At 35.8% G+C, this 12,559-nt stretch overlaps 1 long non-coding RNA gene across 1 annotated transcript; it reads left to right on the top strand.

Moving 5' to 3' along the window:
- The first annotated feature begins 592 nt into the window (after positions 1-592).
- Positions 593-2,639, top strand: LOC120495577 (uncharacterized). The gene is made up of 3 exons (XR_016146484.1): positions 593-1,217; positions 2,058-2,185; positions 2,354-2,639. It is a non-coding gene; the product is annotated as an uncharacterized LOC120495577 (long non-coding RNA).
- Positions 2,640-12,559: the final 9,920 nt, after the last annotated feature.

Raw genomic sequence — 12,559 nt, 5'->3', positions numbered from 1 at the left:
TTAACTTGAATTTAATGACTTAAATATACATTTCTATCTCACATTATACTACAGTATGGCTTCATAAAGTATACACGATTAACGCAGGTCACCTATTTTGGTTTCAAAACGGCGAATTTGCCGAAAGGTGAATGATTTTCGTGTATGCTGCATATTGATAGCGGTTTCCTGATGCCCGCAAATTAGTTCAAACTCACGGAATCAAGAGTGCGCATGCGAGACAAAAGATAATGTGCTCCAAACCGTCCGTGTTGCGCACAGACCGGCGAGGGAGAGAGACTGCGTGTGTGCCTCATGAAGCGCATGTAAGAAGCGCATGTGAGAAGCGCATGTAGAATGTAAACAATCCCCGTGACGTAATCAGACCAACTAATCGATAATGACATTCGTTGACAACGATTTTCATAATCGATTATAATCGATTTTATCGATTAGTTGTTGCAGCCCTAGTTTCATGTTGTGTTACTCGTAGACTATGAAGGTAATGTTATATTCGCGGTTCATATTGGTTACCGAGGATCACGCATCCTCCGTACGGGGCGCGAGGGAGACTTGCGCGGGGCTTCAGCAGCCCAGACGCGGGTATTTAACACATTCCCCGGGATCTATGGGCTCCTTTGTTGAGAAGAATTACATGCTTTTCTGACAACAGTCGGTATTCACACGAGCTTCGTGTTGATCAGCACACTTCGCCGTGATTATTTTATGGTGTAAATCAAATCATAATCTGTTAAAATGGGCGCCGAAATGAAAAAAAAAAAAAAAAAAAAAACAGATTATGAATGTTGCTGTGTCGTAACGTTATGTTTAATATTCCGGTGTGAAAATCCCTTATATTTCAGTACGAATATAAGCTATATATCCTATATATTTTAGCTATAACATTAGCCTAAGTTACTCTCTGTGTGTAATTTGCTTATTTGTTTTCATACTTCCTTTGTTAATTTTATTTAAAAGAAAGAGTTCCTGCACTCTGAATACTAAAATATAGTTTACATATAAAATGCTGAAACATAAAAATGGTATAGTAAAAAATAAACTATTGTCACATGTGGTATTGTTTTAGGAGACACTTTGACAAGAGGACACTGGAAGGCCAAGTTGTGTGTGAGGAGAGCATTCAGCCCAGCTTCCTGTCTGGCCTTGCTACTGTTCACTGCATATTATTACATATTCAATCAGGAGAAGCCAGCCTGCACCTTGGAGTTCATTTAAAGGTAATTATTGCATTCATAACAACCTCAGTACATTTTACACATGTACTCAATATCTGCCTTTTGATGTATTATCTATTGACTTAAAGGGATAGTTCACGTTGAAAGTAATTTTTGATATGTTTTAGCTTACCTCAAGGGCATCCAAGATCTAGGTGTCTTTGTTTTCACAGTATTTTTAATTTTGACATTTTTAGGTCGAACCATTCTTGTATTCAGTCATATAATGGAGGTCTATGGTCACCACCTTAAAGAGCATGCACAGAGAAGTCCAAATTAAACATGATTTAATGACTCGTAAATGTAAGTACACATTGATGGCCTAAGACAAACGGAAGTGATCTCTCGCGCGTATACGTCACTCGTCTCGTACGTCATTCGTTTTCTCACACAAACCGCTCGTTTCGTGTCTTAGGCCATCAATGTGTACTTACATTTACGAGTCATTAAATCATGTTTAATTTGGACTTCTCTGTGCATGCTCTTTGAGGTGGTGACCATAGACCTCCATTATATGACTGAAGACAAGAATGGTTCGACTTAAAAATATCAAAATTGAAAATACTGGAAACAAAGACACCTACATCTTGGATGCCCTTGAGGTAAGCTAAAACATATCAAAAATTAATTTCAAAGTGAACTATCCCTTTAATTAGTTAAATCAGGTGTTTTAATTTGTGGACATAGGGTTAGGGTTGGGAGGTCTTCCTGGGAGGTCCTCATGACTGGAGTTGAGAAACACTGCTCTAACAGATTTAAAAATCATGATTACAAGCATGAAAAACTTAAAACCAATCCTAATTACATATTGTCTGTTTCCTGACCCTTTATGTGCTTTGTAAGAGAGGAACAAAGAAGAAAATTGCCATCTAAAAGGACAGGGCAAATGGTACAGAAGAAACAGGTTGCAGTGAACCCACATGTTGCCACTCTTCCCTGCAAAGTGGTGTGTTCAGTGGAATTTCTGAAATGTAAGTACACACACAAACACACACACAAATATCTATTTTTCCTTTAATTGTAACCTTTTAATATTCTTTATCTGACTCTAACTGTATCTGTCATCCCTCTGTCTGTCTCTGACTGTATCATTATGTTTTGTAATATATCTAATGTAGTGTCCTTTTCAATATTTCTAGCCACTCTTTGCATCCTGTGATGGAACAGCATCCGGAGCTGAATTATTCTCCATTTTTGATCATACGTGTTTTGGACTCACTTGGGGCCTTGTTGTTTGGACATGTTTGTCTGGGAACGAAGAGGTGACAATTCATTCATGTCTGTTTTTGTTTTGTTTTTTTTTCAGAACCATTTTATTATGATCATGTTGGTCAACTTGTTGTTTTAAATGTCATTTGCGTATTTCTTCTTTGTGTGAAGGGCCCTGATGGCTTATTTGTTTTAAGTAATTAAAAAAAAAAAAAATTCATGTCCATTTGTAAATAATAATTAAAAAATAAAAAAAATATACAAAATACACTGTTTTATGCTTTTTTTTCCATGCATATTTTAAAGTTATAAATGTTGACCTGTTTTTATAGGATGTTGAATAGTTTGTTTTGTGAAGTAATAGGGGAATTAAGTTGCGTGTTATACAACACTTACTGAATTTAAAAACAATTGTTTAAAGCTTATGCAGTTGATAAATAATTAACATTTAAAATTCGGCTGGCATTTTACATATTTCCCAGATATAGCGAATACAAAGATTCATGGAACTACTGTAAAAAATACAGTTATTTACTGTAATCAGAGAATACACTAAAAATCTGTAAATTAAATTACAGAACTATACTGTAAAAAATACAGTAACTGGCTGGCAACCCTGCTGCCAGTATTTTACTGTAAAATTTACAGGAAAATTTTTTACAGTGTAGTTTGATTTTCTGAGTACTGAATTGTTTCAGTAAACTTGTTTGACTTTAATTCACATATTTTTATTTTTTTTTTAAATATTACTTTTTCTAAAATTATAGTCCTACTTAAAAAAAAAAAAAAAAAATCCCAATATATCGCCTTATGGATGGTATCGGAATACATCCTGACCCACGAATCGTGATGCGTATCGTATCGCCAGATTCTTGCCAATACACAGCCCTACTTAAGTGTGGAAGCACAATAGGGTGTGATTGTCACAGATTAGGGCGTCAATGTTTCTGTTCAGATTCGACAGCATTCTGTTAATGATTTTCTGTTTAAAGGACAGATTCCCAATGAAAGACAAATTAAACTCGCCCTTGGTGTTTAAGAGGGCCTGACTTTTAAAATACTGTCATGTTTAAAGATTTGAGCACTTGATGCTTTCAGTTAGAGGGCTCTGCAATAAATCTGGTTTGCATCATATAGGAGGCTTTCAGAGAATCATATCCAGCAAATCAAAATGTCACAATCACAACCAAGAGAGGTTTTTGTTGTTGATAACATCAGGAAATTACTTAATTTGGTCACCTGGATGTTTTAAAGAGAAAGGGAAGTATGTTTAAAGCAATAGTTCCACTGTGATCTCATGAGAATGTGTATATTTTTAGTTCTACCACATGAACATTTATGTATGTTTCCATACACACAGAAATGAATAATCCTGACATATTGACAGAGTGGTCTGCGACTCTAACACAATGTCATATGAAAGACTTTTGGTAGCACATTTTCGCAATAAATAAATTACTGTGACTTGTCTGTCCATTATGTTTTTTCTTCGTGGGTTTAGGGATAGGAATATTATTTGCAGCTATATTGTTACTAAAATTGTCCTTTTCCCATCTCTGTCCATTACATTTTATTATTTATATATTATGTATAAAATTGGTATGTTTCAGTTTGGGAGTAGATTTAAGGGACCTTACATGTATCTATATTAAAAGGGCAATTATACAGATATCTGACATATAAAAGATTTGTAAATATATAATGTTTTGTAGCTGTAAAAACTAATAATCCTACATTTAAATGTTGCCAATGTCCATATTTTACATTTCAGCATCTATCTAAACTCACAAAAAGTACATTTAGTGTCTTTGAGAGTTACGCATCAATACCTACGTATTAACAATGAGACCAGAGGTGCATTTCCCGTACAACAATCTAACTTGTCGTTGTAATGTCGTAGAACAAATCAACTTGCAGGTCGAGAGCTGTCGTTCTAACCACACAACTTTGGCGAATGTTCATTGGTTTCGGAAACACAGACTCGTTTAACTATGCTGATAACAACAGAACTTGCGAACATAGTTGGCCAATGATGCTTTTAAGAAATGCACCTCAGGCTAATAGTTCATCCCCAAAATGGAAATTCTGTCAGCATTTACTCACCCACATGTTGTTTCAAACCTGTGTGATTGTAATCTTTTGAAGCCACAAAAGAACTTTCAGCAACTTTTAGCTCTGTTCCCTTACTGATTATGTGGGGTGTGTGTTTCTCGAAAGCATCATTAGCCAACTTTGGTCAAGTTCCATCGTTATCAGCATAATTCAACGTGTCAAAACCATAGTTCCACTGAACATTCGCAAACAGCATTGCAAAGTTGTGTGGTTGGAATGACAGATCTCGACCTGTGGTTAGAAGCATAGTTTGCATGAAATATGGACTTAACAAATCGTTCTCGAGCAAAATAACCAAGCAGGCATGGAGTACAATTTATATTTTTTATTAAGAATGCATACAAATGTTGTTTACATCTTTTAACTTGGAAAGAAATTTAAAGCATCGTTTTTTGAAGAGTGTGTGTGCTTACGTGCTCTAGAACGTAAACACGATTAAATCTGGAATTAAAATTAAAATTAGAATTAGTCCTCAGATAACATGTCTGTAATTTATAACAAAACATCTAGCATTAATTCGATTTCAAACGGAATCATTAAAAGAAGTTTAGTCCTCTACCTGCGTGATATCATAAACCGCGTGATAAAAGAAACAGTCTTGACTAGCTGGGATTGTTGATTTCTTCAACAATGCATCCTACTATGGAAGTTAATCAGCGAGTTACATCATAGTATGAGAAACACATCACTGGTCCTTAAAAGAGCTTAGCAAATGAGTTGAACTTGGTTAACGGTCAGTTCGTATGCATATGAATCATTCAGACCAATATAGAGCCCATGCAATGGAGCCTCAAAAGGGATTTGATTGTAGTTAAGATTATGATAGTATGTTTCACCACAATAATGCCTTACAATGCTGTCTCTGGTTACAAAGCACGACACCATCCCTCGTCTATGTCCTTGCACCAGAGTAAGGGCCAATCCCAATTCTACCCCTTACCCCTTCACTTTCCCCTTCCCCTCCGTTTTGCGCGTCCACGTGAAGGGGTAGGGCTGTCCCAATTCTCTTTTGGTTGGAGGGGGAGGGCTAGGGGAAAGGGCCAGATAGCCCTTCAAACGAAGATTTTTCGGGAGCACACTTCAAACGAAGGGGTATGAGAAGTGTCACTGCTAACCCAGGCTACAGACGCAAAATGGCTGCCCAAGCAAAAAAGGAGACCCATAAATGTAAGTATTTGTGGCTTTAATAAGTATTGTAACGACAAATAATGATTTGCTTTATGTTACATTCAATATTGTGTTCATATTTACGGTCAGTTTCTTCACAGAAACGTTTGTAAAAAAAAATCCCTAAAATTACTGTAGTTTGCTAGTGATAGTCCCGCAACATATTTTCGTTGTCTCCGTTGTTTCCTGCGAACTTCACAAGATAAAATGCAAGAAAATAGCTGTTACCCACGCGACTGAGATAACTGCAGCTGTCGACGGGATCTTGGAAGTTGTGATAAACATCGGCGCATCTCCTGTGACCTAGGCGCTAGCGACGACTTATAATGATGTTTACCGGAGGCGTAGTGGTGTCCCATTTCTTAGGGGAATATTTTCACCCCTACGCATTGCCACTCTGTTTCAAGGGTCAAGGGGAAGGCGAAGGGGTAGGGGTAGGGGAAAGTGAAGGGGTAAGTGGTAGAATTGGGATTGGCCCTAAGCCTGATCTTCAACCTCCTGCACAGCATCATCACCTCCAGATGCTGGAGATTTTATGGATTCCTGCTGTCAGGCCAATCACTGTTGGTCTGCGTGACCATAATTACATCCTGTGGCTTAATAATAAACTCTGAGACTCTAGCCATGATCCCAGTTAATCCCCCCACCCCCTGCTGTTAAACTACACTTTAAATGACTTTGTGTTACACATCGTTGCACTTGCTAAGCACATGTCAGTGTGCGCAATGAAATTTTTCAAAGCAGCTTCAATTATTCTGCATAGCGCTTCTATTCCTGGCGCATGCAGCTGTATTCTTGTGTATTGTGCGTTTCATTGAATCATTGAATCATTCATTCAAACAACTCCTTCAAAAATTCCAATTTTTTCTAGAACAAAATAAATGAAAGATTGAATCCTTCTCTTTTCTGATTAATTTATCAAGGAACCACAGGAATATGATGTGTATTCTGAACTATTTTCATGGCTGAGAAAAACAGATAAAGTAACTGGCAATGTTGTGTCTAAAAAGTAAGTTGTTTGCTATTACTTTTTGTAAATTGAACTGTGGTTATACAATCATTGCTACACACTCACACACAACATGCTGTTTTAATGAATTTAGCTGTGATTACAGTGGGAGCCCAGTGGACGTTTTCGGAGAGACTGGTATATCAAACGGATAAAAGATTGTAGCAGGTTTGGTTTTATATATAGGCTACTAACGATTATCAGGTACACAAATGATTATATCCCTTCAATATCTAAAAATAGTCTGGATAAATGACAATATATTAGGTACATAATATCACTGATAACCACCACCAAATCAACAGAACAAATCACGCAGCAGGACAGGGCCATATATCAGATAAACATTCATACATGAAAAACCCCATTCCATCTATTTGAAGAGGAAATCCACTCCTTCATTGTGGCAAATTATATATGGATCTATCATTTAAGTCTAAATTGTTTTGAGATCATTGATTTATCTGCAACCTGAATATCATCAGTCTTTAGCCTCACTTTGAAAGTTAAATCACAAGCACTTTTGATGATGCATTAAGGTGATTCTGAAAGCTGATTGGCTAGCTACATCTGGTAATGATTTGTTATATACTGTATGCAGAAGGAGGCAAATATCGTCGTGCTTTTTTTCCCCCGAAAGCATTTTAGATGGAAGCAGACAAGGTAGTGTCATTTAATCTCTCATTTGAGTATTTTTCATAAAAGATATAGAGTTTGGAATCCAGCGGTCAAAATGGCTGCTTGTTGCAGCTAAAATGGCTTGTGGTCATTTAAATTATTAAAACAAATAAATATAAATTTATTTTTATCCCAGCTAAATGCTTTAAATGGTTTAGAGTTTAGATTTTTTTGATTATTTTTTCTCTATTTCATCATTTTGCAAGAATTGCAAGAACTTTACTTTTAAATTGTTCTCTAAATAATTTGAGAAAAAGTAGTAAATAGTAGCATTTTAAAAATATTCAACCAAAGTTATGTTATATTAATAATGTAAAAATAACATTGTTGTGCCAATGTTTTGATAACTCCATTCAATGCCATAACTGAAAAAAAATGTTCTCTTAATGTTTCTGGGGGAAAGTTTGTACAGAACTTTAAGAGAACCTGAATGTTAGCCACAACTCGTTTCAGCCATGCTGATATTTTCAAATACATTACTCTTGCTCATATAATATTGCATAAATACAACGTGATGACATTCATACATTTTTAAATATAGCTTAAATTTCCAAATACCGTTTGGGAACACTGGACAATGCTATCAAAAAAAAGCTTGTTTGTAGGCAGGACAAGCAACATGTGCTTTGAATACTTTAACACTTTTCCAGGTCTTAGTTCCTCGCCTGCCCGACCTTCCAGTGGCCTTTTAAGAATGAATTCACAAACTACAAGCTCCTCTGGCCTAACCTGGTGACTGGTACCCAGTGTTTCCGTATTCTTGGCAAATTACTGCACATGTGGGGAACCAAAACACAAAATACACACTCCATTCCAAGAATAGTGTACAGTCTCAGTCTCTCTCTCTCTCTCTCTCTCTCTCTCTCTCTCTCTCTCTCTCTGAGCTAAAGAAAGGTGCCAGATTGTGTTTTACTTTCAAACTAAAGAAGTTAAATGTATTTTTGAATGCATTTTTGATTTTGCCACATACTCATACAAACAACTTTAAATGCAAATGACCCCCAGCTCCCTCCCTTTTTTTTTTTTTTGTCTTGTAGTCAAAATATTGCAACACGAAAAATAAAATACACTCCCCTGAGAAGACAAATTGTATGAAAATAATAAGACTGGTTTCCAGGGAATATACACTTCATTAAATTATGCTAGATTTATGCTTTTCACAAACAACAATACTGAATGTTTTATGCAATGTTCAGGTCGTTTATTTATTTATTTAGTTGATAGTTTAGTATGAATGGGCATGCCTTGGATTATTCCTGAAAATTTAATTTCCACACATACAGTATGCCTTTTTTTTCCAAAATATTTAGCATCTGACAATAATGATGTTGTAATTCATAGCATTCATGCTGACTCGTACTGAGTTGAGGGTGTGTCAGTGTGAAAAATTATGGAATACCACAATACTAGTAGCAATTATATTGTCAGGCCTTTTTATTTATAATAAAATAAGCGGAGTGCCTGGACAATATATGATAGCAATATATGATATATATATATATATATATATATATATATATATATATATATATATGTGTGTGTGTGTGTGTGTGTGTGTATGTGTGTGTAAGTATTTTAATGTATTGATAAAATATACATGTGTGTGTGTGTTAAAAAAAAAATAAACACAACATGTAATTTAGTTCCCATCACTCCACAACAAATCGTTTACATTTATCAGTATTTAGAACAGGAATAAATAAAGTATAAAACAGACATAAATTATATGTCAATCATTAAACAACATTTATTATAAACGTCTAGCCTAAAAAATAAAAAAAACGTATTTAAAGTAAAATTGTGGGAAATGCACAAAACAAATAAACATGGGCTTGCATACTGTATAACTCTCAATCAGTACAAATCCAAATGTGTTAATTGCAGTCAGTCACAGCACATATTAGAAGATTTAAAAAAGAAAGAAAAAATTCTGGAAAATTTATTTTACAATTTATTTATTTATTTGTTTGTTTGTATGTTTATTTATTGTATTTTTAAAGCCACCACCGCATTTTCATTGTTTGTCATTGATGCATTGATCAGAAAGTATACAGTATGATTTATAACATGTTCTTGTACTACATGCTAAAATCATGTGACATGTGAGAACAAAAGATGGTGGTGCAGAAGTGTCTGCTGGCACTAATGAGAATGGATAGCCGCAGGCTGAATGTTTTCTGCTCTAGTCCAGAGAGGAGAGTCTTTTTCATCCCAGTCATTAATTGCTGATAAATTGCTGTGGTCTTCCCACTCACCACCTTCTTTCATGCATGTTAAAGTGGTAATCCTCTCTCGCCGTCTCTTATTGATTTCGCTGACGGCAAAGTCAATTACTAGGTTTTGTTTTTTATCAAACTTTCTTAACAATGACACAATCAGAAACCTGCATGCATAACTACAAACCTCAGGAAACCAAGCACTTTTTTGACTCCTTATTTACTGACCAAGTGCCATAATCACAATTAAGAATGTAATGCTGAAGTCAACTGGCCTCGTTTTTAAACTGAACTTTTATTTAAGTTTACATCACTTTTCAACTTTGCAATTTTCACTCTGTAGGCACTTTCAAACCGCAGAGTAAAAGAAGATGAAGAAAGAAAAAAAAAGAGAAGGACCATGAAGATTGCCTCTAGTTAAAAATAAAATCTTAAATAAAGGCAGCTCAAAGTTCTTCTCAAATGCCACTGAATAAAAGTAAAGTCCATCACCCTAAAGCAAGTTAATTCGCTCTGAGGAGAATGTTTTAAGACAGCTTCTCTTTTCAAAGAAAAGCCAGAGAAGATGGGCTATTACAAAGAACAAACCTTTTTTTCTTTTACTTGCGTCTTTTTCTCCATCTTTCAACCGATGATTGCTAGAAATGTTACATAAAGCACTTGCTTTAATGATTTTGCAGATCATTTTCCCATAATATGCCTGAAAAGGTCAGCATCAAATAAGCATGAAAAAGATGAAAGGATAAAGGATCATGCTAATGAAAATTTCTGTGTCACTCATCATTTTAAAAACTCCAGAGAGACACTGTCTGAGAGCCTAAATGAGAGGAACAAATGATTTAAGGAGATAATACAGATGATTAAAATATTAGATATGAACTTTCACCGGGGAAAATATTTCAACATTTTTTAATAAGCATGTTCTTGTTTCCTGTAAAATATCTCATCATAATTGAACATTTTAAATAAGATACATTCCCTTGAGACACAAAATGTCAAATGTAATACGTTTTCACACAATATATCTTGAAATAAACAAACATCACTTAACTAGGCTTGATTTATGCTTATTTTTTTTATTTTTTTTTTAAGTATACAATTACCTAATTTGAGGTACATTCTATTGAACCAAAGCATTCTCATCCTAGGGTGTTATATAATATAATGACGCTTTTGACAATACGTATACATCCAACGCACATGGCACCCATAGCGTCAACATAACACTTTTCGGTTATGGGTAGGTTTATGTCTGGGATAGGTTTAGGGTTAGACCACTAGGAGGCGCCTTCTGGCCCATATATATCTGCATCTCATAATGATGCTAAAAGGATGCTAAATGTGCGTTGTATTTATACGCATTGTCAAAAGCGGCACTATATGACGCCTTGGGATGAGAACAGGCACATTAAACAATACGGATAGCCGTATTGTAACCGATAACAGTTGTTGGGAGCGGCCAATGAGCTAATGTTTTGCATCTATGTCATGACGAAACCGCTAATGACTCGTTTCAAAAACAATTCATTTCATAGACTCAGAGTCGACTCACTTTTGAAAGACAATAACTTTATATACGGTGCACTTTCAGATATAAATCTTTGCAGGATGTTTTCCCTTAGAGATAAATTCCACACTACACGAACAGTCATTTTCAAAAATTCATGATAGGTGCTCTTTAAATACTAAAACCTGCCCCTCTGTTCTGCGGGCGAGAACGCACGTGGAGTGTTGCCTTGACAACAGTTGAAGGTTTTTTGAGAAAGAATGGCAGCGGGAGTCTCTGAGGACACATCTGTGCAACCGTATCAGTTTGAACTGGAGTAACTGTTCACCGGAAACAAGATGACGGCCGCAAAGAAGTTCGACAATTAAGGCTTGTGGACGTTTCTGAATCGTAATGTTACTTTGATCTATCTTTGTATGCACTGGCACGGTAGAGTATACAAACTGGCACGGGGGAGATACGACCGCTGTGCGTTTACTGATGTATGCGTTAGTTCATAGACAGATTGACGTTACAACTAATGGTCATGAAAAACATTTCCCGTGGTTTGCAAAGATTAATATAAAGATTAATAAAACTTCTAGGTGCAGAGGGAACATTAATAGTTGGTACTTATTATTTTTTCAGGAGCAGCTTCTTAGCAAAACCAGCTTTATACTGATCCTCGTTTATAAAGCAGTCTTGTGTGAAATGATTCGCGCAAACAAGAAAGTATTGACATTGATCGTGGGGAATATTCCCATCGTAAACAAACCTCAGCCACTGCGTCTTCAGCGGTTCAAATTTCGGAACATCAGAATGATTTCTGTGTTTGTTTTTGCACCCAAGAACAGAACAACGCCATTCTGCTCCAGTGTATCAACAATGACGGGCTATAGTCTATGATGACAGCTCGCTCAAGGCGGGTCTGTGTTGAAACACTGCCTGCAATCAACAAAGATGACGTCACACGGTCGAACGGCTCGATTTGAGGCAGGGGAAAACGTCTAAGGAGATAAAAACAAAACCACTGGATGGATTTTTATCATTAAATGATGGTTGTGTACAGGCACTGACAACATACATTGCAGTACAATCAACTTGTAAAAGTGCATGTACCATTATATGACCCCTTTAAATTGTTTTGTATTATGTATAGAATACCATTATGATTAAATTATGCACATGGCATGTAATAGTTCCTAATTATCACACAATAATTGGTAGTCCATATGCTACACCACCATGACATTTTTTTTATTTTTTTTCTGAAGTCTGCAATTATAAAAAGGCCAAATCTCTGTTCACATAAGCATGTAATTAGATGTTCTCGAAAAGCTGGGTCCAAAGGCTTTTGGGAGGTTGCTAGACAAGTAGTAGTATACTCTTCCTGGTGATTTAGATATGAGTGGCAATATAGAGCCTGAAAAAAATGGGTCCCTCTGGGTTTCAATTCACACTTTAATCA

This window comes from Pimephales promelas, chromosome 14 (genome assembly GCF_988280905.1).
Source record: "Pimephales promelas chromosome 14, fPimPro1.hap1.1, whole genome shotgun sequence".
In the NCBI taxonomy this organism is placed as follows: domain Eukaryota; kingdom Metazoa; phylum Chordata; class Actinopteri; order Cypriniformes; family Leuciscidae; genus Pimephales; species Pimephales promelas.
The sequence above is the reverse complement of the archived record's forward strand: the minus strand, read 5'-3'. Positions and strand labels throughout refer to the sequence as shown.